The sequence below is a fragment of the Emydura macquarii genome, unplaced genomic scaffold, assembly GCF_026122565.2.
Source record: "Emydura macquarii macquarii isolate MOO-44397 ecotype Brisbane River unplaced genomic scaffold, CSIRO-AGI_Emac_v2 contig_383, whole genome shotgun sequence".
In the NCBI taxonomy this organism is placed as follows: domain Eukaryota; kingdom Metazoa; phylum Chordata; order Testudines; family Chelidae; genus Emydura; species Emydura macquarii.
This window is the reverse complement of record NW_027130520.1, coordinates 7,150,788-7,161,028: the sequence shown is the minus strand read 5'-3', so window position 1 is coordinate 7,161,028 and position 10,241 is coordinate 7,150,788.

Below are 10,241 nucleotides of genomic sequence, written 5' to 3'. Positions count from 1 at the left end.
GTAAAGTAAAAAGATTCTGAGGAACAAAATGAGGTGGGAGTTGGAGGTCTACAGATTTTTTTTATCCAGGGACCCCTAAACTTAAATAGACAAAAGATTGAGAACCACTGGTATGCGCCATGGCAATGGACTAAAGAACTATGTACACTGGGTGTGAGAAGTGGACGTTTGGGACTTCTGTTATGGATTATCTGAACTGTATTTTAGTAATACCTAGTACCCAAGGAGGGTTTTAGTGAGTCAAAAATGCTTGTGTAAAGTTACTTGAGACTCTGAAGAAGAGAAACTGAGGCATGTGCACTTAAAAGTGAGCATTTATGTACTGTGATTTTGAGTACTAGCCTTGGCAGCTTTCAGAAACGGAGCGTTATGCATGTTACTTGCTCTACGGCTGCATTCGGCAGGGGCTCCTTTAGAAAATTCAACCCTCGGACCAAAGCTTCCAGTTTAAAAGTTCAAAATGCCCAAAAATTCACATGCAAATTCAGATTTTACTTTAAAAGTGTGACTGTCAGTGCTCACTGACAAAGGAGTCACTGCCCTGGTAACAGCTCCTGCCAATCCTCTTTAGAGGCAGCAGACTTAGTAATTTCTGTAAGCATCCAGTGACAGGATATTACAGAGAAATGATCTTCCAGGGGCTTGGAATCTGGGGGCACCAAGAGTTACCCGCCAGGCAAGGACTGGCGATTGGCCAAGTCCTGACCTGAGGAGTTTGTTGTACTGGACTATAAGTGCCAGGCAGGAAAACAACCAGACCCTCTCGGACTTGGGTTGGCTGGCTCTCCTCCTCCTGCTGGTGGGGTCAGGGTGGCAGAGGCATGTGCCCTGCTCTGGCCAGGCACTGCCATCTCGCTGTGTGACAGGCTCGCCTCACAGTGCCTCTTCATAGCACACAGAGCACAGCAGGGGGTGGCAGCCAGCAGGAGTGGGGCACATAGCTGCCACTGTACCAACCCCATGGGAAGGAGGCAGCAGCAATAGCTCAGGTTCATGGAGGACGGGGAGGGTCAGGTTGGAAAGTGACTAATCTCTTGGGCTTGGGCCTAAAAATGAGGCCTATGCAGGCCTCTCCCACACAGGGCAAGGTACTTATGTGGTAGTTCAAGGGTAGATGCACTACCCCTAGAATTTCAAATCTCTGTGTAGGCAATTTGCATGCTGTGCACACCAGCGCTCTCATTGCACGTCACAGACACGGTGGGGAGACCAGGGTGGGGAACTGAGCAGCACCATGTCTATTGCATGGCATAGGCCCCCAAAGCTGAAACTGCAGGGAAGTGGGGGGGATGAAAATATCCCCGGAGATGAATGGAGCAGTTCACACCTCTCAGTTGTTTCAGCATGTATTCATCATTGTGGCCTGGGGTAGTCTCATATACCTGAGATCTCCTTATGAAGAGGCCTCTTCATACCTGAGCCCTCTCTGCTGCAGATGGATGTGAAGCGCCTCCTTCCCCATACACTAGGCCCACATTTGGGGTAGGGATGCTGCATCTGCACTCTCCTGCTGGTATAAGTACTCTTCACTGCCTCATGCACACTTTCCCAACTCCCCTTTGCCCCTCCAAGCTTACCAAAGGCATGGGAGCCTAGTCTGGGTGAAGAGGAGGGGGGCTTGGAGCAGTGGGGCATGGTGTGAGGTCAGAGTAATGGATGTAATGCTGAGAATCTTGGAGGCTGGAGAAGTATCCAAGAGTGCAAGGGACCACTCACATACTGGTTTTTTTGGAGGGGCGGGGGGAACTCAGTTCAGTCTTGAGAGCTTTGTCGAAGAACTGGATTTTAGGGGTCACATGTCTGTCATGCCAACATGAGGAAGCAGACAATGAGCTCATTTGCAGCAAGCCCTCCAATTAGACCCTATATCTTGTATTAGACCTGGGGAAAGCCAGGAGAGCAGGAGAGACTAGAGTAGAAGGAGCAGACAGACAAGATCTCTCTCTCCTCCCCCCCCCCCCCCAAAAAAAAAAACATGGTAGCACGAGACAAGCACTCCTTGTTTGCTGAGAAGCCAAGCAGAGAAGTAAATAGGTGGCCCCTTCCCCTGCCTTTCCGGAGGACTGCAAGGAGCAGTTGAGTTGTGGGCTGAGGACTGTCTCTCCCCCTCCTCAACTCCCTGGTGCTGCAGCAGCAGGAAACATGCTTTATTCTCCAGTCAGAAAGCAGAGGAGTGGAGTGATTGGAGATCCATCCCTGTGTTGGAGGATCAGAGAGACTAGTGGTGCAGGAGACTGGGGTATGGCAGATAGCCTCAGTTAAATGTCTATCCCAGAGCCATGGTTGGAAACTCTGAAAACCACAAAGGGGAAAGAGCGCAAAAAGAAAAAAATGCAAACTAAACAGTCTGAAGACTCATCAGCCATGGGGATGATGCATAAAATAGTGGCACCAGATTACTGCCAATTTAACCGTGGTGGTGGAACCCCATTTCAGCAAGTTTGGGGAAAAAAATTAAAGTGACAAACTGGACACAATGACCAGTCAAATAAATGAACTAGTAGTAGTTATTACAGACCCAGACTCTAGAATTACCAGCATGAGACCAGGCAGGGGCAGGAGATGCTTGTGGCCCTAGAGTCACAAATCAAAATACTGACTAAAAAAACTGGAAAATGTTGAAACAGGAACCATAGGTAAGATTTTAGGGCTACCAGATATGACTGAAGACAGATACCCCAGACAATACTCAAACAGATTCCCAACGCTGTTCACAGACCCCAAAGGTGGGTGCCTGCAGGTTGGGATCCATATTTTTGTAACCACGAACAGCTCTATCAATTTCTTCTTGGTCTCCCCTATTTGGTTCCGAGTCCCTTCTTTGGGTTTGTTCGCTGGTCTAGAGTCCTTAGATCTGAAGTTGGAGTCTGCAGCAACTCCTCAGAGAGCCCAGCAGAATGGAGGGGTGTGGCTGCCTCAGCCTGCAGTATGTCATTAAACCTCCCTAAGCCAGGGCAGGGCAGGTACACCTCATCACAGAACCCTTGATTAAGTTGTACTTAAATCTAATCAGTACCTATTTCTAGAGCCCCACAAATCTGCAGATATCTGCTTTATATCCACGGACCACTTTTTGCAGTTGGTGGATCAGATAGGGAACTCAAAGGCATAGGAAGCAGCTGTCTGCAGCTCATAGCCTTTGAGGCTGTGCCCAGGAATTGCTGCAGACTCCAAACTCAGATCTAAGGCAGGCAGATTCCACACCAGTGGACAAACCAAGAGAAGGGACCAAGCCACCAGGAGTGGCACCGACTGAGGACCCTGGAGGCTCCGGAGAATTGTGGATCAACCACCACAGGAAACAGGGTAGGAAGTAGCCCAGAGGACTCAAATGGCAGTACAGGGGACGAATCGGGGAACCGGTCAGTGTGTTTTGGGAAGATCCCTGCTGACAAGTACCCCCACCACTGCCAGGGCCTTGGGCGGAGGCTCAGAGGAGCAGGGAGGGCCCAAGCCCTCCTACCCCGCGTGCCACACATCCCTAGGCAGCCCCCCACTACCCCAACATGCCAGTAGGCCACATTATCTCACTGAGGTGGATGACTTCATTGATTCTGGCTACTAGCTGCAGTTCCACCAGGCTAGAACATGGGGCTACATTGCCCTCCACTCCTCCCCACCTTCCTCATGCTGCCTCTGGGCTCACCCCCTGCCTCAGATGCTAATGCACCTAGTGGAGCAAGGAGGACACAACACTGCAAGGGATTGTGGAGCACAGGTCAGAGCTGCGAAGTGAGGGATATAAGAGGGGCAACTACAGCTTTGCCTCCCACTTGTTCCTCCACCAAAAAAGACTCCCACGGACTATCTCTGCATCCCCAGTCAAGTTCTTCAGCCTGCAGTGCTGTCAATGCCCATCCCATCACCAAAGGAAGGGCTGAGTGAGGGGACTAGGCTGTACTGGACAGGCGGAGCAATTAGATGTTGCAGGGGGCAACAGTTTCATTTAGGTCAGCCCCAGCAATTAGGAACAACCTACACATGACCTATACTCCAACACTGAGCCTATTCCACACATCACACCTCAGACTTGTAAAACGTTACCAACCCTGCACCCTTGCCCTGGGGATTCCTTTGAGACATTGCCTTCACTTACACTTTGTGACACTGTCTGGAATGGGGTGACCATTTAGAATATTAATATAAATATTGCAAAATTACAATAATTCATACGAGAGATCACACCAGGTATCATTGGAAAGGCTATAATTTGCAAAGTATGATAATATGGTTTGTGTATGTGTCATCTTTGTTCTGTAAGTTATGGGTATGTGTGATATATCTGTATCCAAAAACTTCTACTGTGCAACTGTATTACACACCAGGCAGATTAGTGCCAGCATGATGACTCAAGGGCCATTATCTTTACATTGAACCCAGGGAGAGAAGCCAGGACAGCATCTACGAGTCATCAGAACATATAGGGACATGCTTGTGGTTGGGGAACTGCAAAGTGCCTTTTCCTATCCATGTGCTGTGAGCTTGTGTTTGAAACAAGCCATAGAAGACCAGACACCATAAAATGCAGATGCATCATCTCCATCTTGTCTTCATTCCTGCCTCCTACCTCTGGATCAATTTATCATAGAATCACAGAAGATTAGATATGGAAGAAACCTCAGGAGGTCATCTAGTCTAACCTCCTGCTCAAAGCAGGACCAACCCCAACTAAATCATCCCAGCTAGGGCTTTGTCAAGCCGGGCCTTAAAAACCTCTAAAGATGGAGATTCCACCACCTCCCTAGATAACCCATTCCAGTGCTTCACCACCCTCCTAGTGAAAAAAGTTTTTCCTAATATCCAACTTAGACCTCCCCCACTGCAACTTAGACCATTGCTGCTTATCTAACTTATCTACAAATGAAACTGTTGAAACAAAGGACTGAGACCCATCCAGGTACTGGATGTACACCAGAGGAATTGTACAAGCCTGCGAACGCCACAATTCTGCTGAGAATCTGATTTTATATGTATGGGGGGGCAGGGGACGACACAACACACGAGAGAGACTTTAAAGTCATTTGTATGTATTTGACTGCTTTGACCATTTAACATCTCTCTTCTCATTGGTTGCTGTCCTTTAACTAAAACTAAACCTTTATTATAGGGGATTGGCTGGCAGCATAGTATTTTGGGTAAGATCCACACTTATATTGGTATGGTAATGTGGCTGGCCCTTTGGGGATCAGAACAAGATTTTTGGTAAAGGAAATGGAGTTTTAATAAATTCTCTTTACTGGACTTGGTTGCTAATTGGGGCTAGAGATTGAAATACAATAAAGAGGGCTGTGCATTTCTTTTTTGGGGCTTCTTGATAACTAGTGTGGGGAATCAGGAGCACTGTGAGAGACTGGTTGGTGAATCTAACTGCAGTGTTAGCCACCAGTTGGGGAGAATCTGCTCTCCTTTTGCAGCCTGCCCTGACCTTGGCATTTTCAGGTGGGCTATCCTAGGCATGGATGGGTCACACCCCTCACTAAGCCCTGGAAATCATGGTCATGTATGCCAGCAGACAGATGACGATCCCCATGGCAAGACGATGCTCTGTGCACCTCAGACTCAAGCAAGAATTCAGTGCTAAAATGAGGCTCACTTGATCCCTCACTTTCATGAGCAGAGGTGCATGTGTAACTAATCCCTCCACCATTCAATACAGCTCAACCCAATGGAATGAGTATGTTTAGAGCACGTGCAGATAAATGCTGCAATTCACATCTGTGCAACACACCTCACAAGAAAATGCAATTGTTTGTGTTATGTCTACACCAGAGCTGGAAGGGGTAAAAAGGCACGCTGAATAAGAACCTGTCCTAGACTGTAGGTACATATGGGGGCAGCTAGCCCACCTCATTGCCTATATCACCACAGCTACACTATTTAGTGCATTAGCTCAGAGCTAGCACAATAGGACTACCAGAGCTAGAAGTTTCCCTTTCCAGTTCCAGGGTAGATGCACCCTTAGTCATTCTTCATGGGTATTTATGGCACCACCCTTACAGAGCCATTCCAGAGGCTATTGCCAGCTCAAGGGGGCAGACTGAAGCTTGCAGCAAACAAGTGGCATGTGCCTCAACTTTGTTTTTTGCAGATGTTTTAAGTTTAGCCACTCTCCACATTCTGGAAGAGTTTGAGACAGCACTGGATAACCTCAACTTTGTTAGTGAAGTTTTGGGATGGTTAATATAAACATTGAGTAGCAGGAGGTCCTTTTTTTAGTTTTTATTCCCAGAGGGCCAGATTCTGTTTGTAACACATCTCTTCTCCAGCATGGAGAGGCATCTATTGGCTCAGTTTCCCCTTGAACAGTCTTTCCTAGATTAGCAGAGCCATTTGGTGGGGTGGTGATTTTGCCTTCTGTCCATCTCAAGAGTCTTCATTTGGGGCACTCAATTTGCTCCCTGAAAGGGAAGAGGAAATCTTTCCTTAGGTCAGCCAGACTGTACTGGCCACAGCCCTTCCCTGAGGTTCTAACTTCACCCTCCCCTGGGCACAACTTCTTTCCAAGTTCTCCACTTTGGTTACAGGGCCCACCAATACATGGCACCAGAAGGGAGACCTCGCCCTACTTCTGCTCCAGCTCTGGGACTCTACACTGCTAGCAGCTCTGTCGCTCTAAATCCAGATACTTCATTGCTTCCTGGAGCCACTCCAACACACCTTGCTGGCCTTACCCTAGAAGTCCTCCATCAAATACTGGCTAGGTTCCTTCCTCTCCCTAAGAAGCAGCCACTCAAGCCAGCAAACTGCTCCAGATGTGCATCAGCTCCTGTCTCATCACAGGTTGCCCAGCTCATTTATAAAGCTACGCCCTGGGCTACTGGAGAGCCAAAGCACACACTCCTTACCCTAAGCTACAGGTATACACTACTAAACTTTAATACCCTTGCTCCCTTCCCCCAGGAGGCCCCTGCTTCCAGCCTGGGGTCACATAAGCCTCCTAGACTACGATTCCCAGAAAAACTATTTTTAAAGGGTCAGTGTTGCAATAATTGGACCTACAAGATGTACCCCGATTGTGAGCTCAGTTGTAAAGAGTGAGGTTAAAATATCAGTCTTAAAAAAGTTTTGATGGGAAAGGTATGAAATACAGGAAAAACTGAACTACCCCAACAAAGAAGCCTATGGATATAACTCAAGGACTGTATCAAGAACCTGCTTGAGAAGAGTGTAGAACCAGAAATCAGCGTCAGAAGCTAGGTTTAGTTGGTGGACAAGAGCATGGGCCATTTTACATGTCACTCCCTTTTAGGGTTGTGAAAGAAACTTTGCGGAAAATGTTGGCTGCTCGAGCAAGCTTCAATGATAGTTGCCACCCCCATAATCTCCTGGGATCCACTCCTTTTGTCCTAGTCCTGAGACATGTCTGGACCAGATCGGGCCAGAGAGAGGAACTCAGATGACATTGCTACTTCCACCAGCTCCAGCTAAATCCCAAATATCTGAGACGGTCTTTCCTACCCCTCGTGTCCTTTTCCTTCTACACCTTTTTTCCTTCTTTCCTATTCTTCTCCTTTTTAACTTCTTTTAAATAAGAGGCTGAATAAGACTGTATATTTTGCAACAATGCTGTAAATCTACAACCAGAAGAGGCAACTAAAAGCAATTCCCTAAACAGCCTGATGCTGGTACAAGTTTGCCAGGTTTCAGAGTGACTGATAGGCGCAACACATTGTCTTATGTTTTTCCAGCAGTGAAACCAACACCAGAGACAGAAGCTGCATTTTCTATCTTTGCTATTGTTCTCTCTCCTCTTGGGTGTATTTATCTACTTCTGTCTTTTTAGAAAATGGAATTAGTCTTCAACAGATCTTAACTGCTTTTCCTCAGAAAAGGACAGTTATTACCATCCTTAATACCATGTAGGAGACTGTCACAAGGGTTGTTTTCCTTGTAAAAACTCTTCAGCTAAAGAGAGCTAGAGTTGTTAAAATGAAAACTTTATTAAATACTTTACATTTCAACTGCTTTAACTGGTTCTCTCTGCCCCCCTGTATCTTTAATAAGAGGTTAAAATGATTTTAAGGGTGTTTGCCATGTTACTAAGGAGGGTGAAGTCTCTGTACCAGACCCTGAACCTTGTTCAATATTGGACAGTAACCTTAAACTCTTTGGATTCATATATTCAGGCCAAACTGCTACAAGTCCATTGCTAACCAGTTTGGGACTGGAACGTCAGATGTGGGTAAAGGGGTAATGGAGGTTTGAGGTGATCAGGTGTGTGATTTACCCAAAGGTGGTGAACATAAAACAAATATCCCTGAAGTAATTACTGGTTTTGACAGAATGGGGTTTCCAAACTGCACCAGAGCCATTCATGGACTCATATGCTCAGAGTTTACCCTCAGGGAGCACAAATCCACAAACCACAAAGTGGCCCAGAAGCTGGATTTTTGGACACCAACATGGACTGCACTGGAAGAAGTCATGCTAGGATTTTCCCCCAAGCTGAAGTCTACCTTCATGGACAGGTTGGGACACTTACCACATGATTGGTTGTAAGCAGAGTTACTGTCTCCACTCTTATTCAAGACAATCCTTTTCCCTTGGCTTATGAAACCATATTCTGATCTCAGAGCCCCTGGCAAATGGCTGAATTACACTCAGCACATATAGAATGGTGGCTGAATGTGCCTTTGGCAGACTGAAATCCCACAGGGTGCTGTTTATAGAACCATTTGGCTTCCAGTGTCATCAATGCTGTCTGTGTTTGTGGCTTGTTGTCCTTTACACACTCTGAAAATCCAAAAAGGTGAGCCATTTGCCCCTGAATAGACCTATGACAATAATGGATTGGAGAACTGGTATATTTAACCAGAAGAGTGCACCTCTCTCACTGGATGCACACTAGCAACAGAGATCAGGGGTGATTTGTGCACCCACATTATGGACTTGCAAGGACCCATGGTTGATGGAGAATAGGATGTTTCATATATTTATACAGCACTTTTTTTTTTTTTTTTTTTTTTTTTTTTTTTACAGTAAATGAACCACTCTTGCTGTACACTATGAAAGGCGTGATTGTCATGAATTATTAATTGTGGATGAGATGACTGCATATACAATAGCTGGGGACAGGGGTTTGAGACATGAATTATGGATTTTCATTATGGATTGATCTGAATAGATGTATTGAGAAATTGTGTTTGACTACAGCTTCCCAGTTGTGCCTCGTCTTATTCTTTGAAATACAGATTATATGATGTGATGAGCAGTGATAGTAGAAAAGCCTTTTTTTCCTAAACATGGCTGTATAACAAAAATATTAAAGTTTTGTAATGGAAGCCTGCCTCGCAACACCAGGACACCAGTAATAAAATAAAACGCATAAAACATTTTGAATGCTGCAATATAGTGAACCAGTCCAAACAAATCAATCCCCTACTTTTGCACATCCCCTGGCTCCCTTCCCTTTTCCAGCTTGTACTTAGTGCCACTGCACAGGGTGCTGCAGTTTACTACCTGTCACAGTAAGGGATGCAATTTAGACCAGTGAGAGGATATGTCACCACCTGCCCTGCAACCTGGGGTGCCTCACAATGCTTTGCTGTTGTGGCCCCCAACCTGGGCTTCTCAAACAGCCTGCAGGTCACATCTTGAATGTCTAAAGCTGCAGCCCTGGTTCAGCAGCTCTGACCCCAGTAGCCTGTTAGCAACACTCCCGTTTCCACCAGCCTCAGTTACTACTTGTACAGTGACCCCAACACACTCCCAGTCCTGAATTTTCCCCAAAACAAGTGTTGTGCTCTGTCCAATCCTCTCCTGGGCAGTCCAGATATTGGAGGGTCTGTGGTCCCTGTAAGAAGTCAATATGCAACAGTTGGCTACTTTAACTAGAGTTATCCAAACAGTTTAAACACAACACTGGATTAGTTTAGATTTAGAAAACAAGTTTAACTACAAAGACAGTTTGAAGTGAGTACGAGTATAAGCATTAAAGTCAGATTGGTTACAAGAGACGTAAAGATAAAATGCTTTCCAATAACTAAAAAAAACATTAGACTTGGTTCAAGATTTTTAAGTTAAAACCTTACCACAGGTTCCCAGCAACATGACTGGGAAAGTTCCTGATCTGAGAACTTGCTCAGAGTCAATGGACTGGTTCCTTTGTCATCTTAGGTGAAAGAAAGAGGAGAAATCAGGAGGGAGGGAGAGAGAGAGAGAGAACCTGGAGTGCTTTTGCCCCTCATTTTTGTAGTCCAGTCACCCTTTGAAATGCACTTTCCTGAGGGTTACCCCTAGAT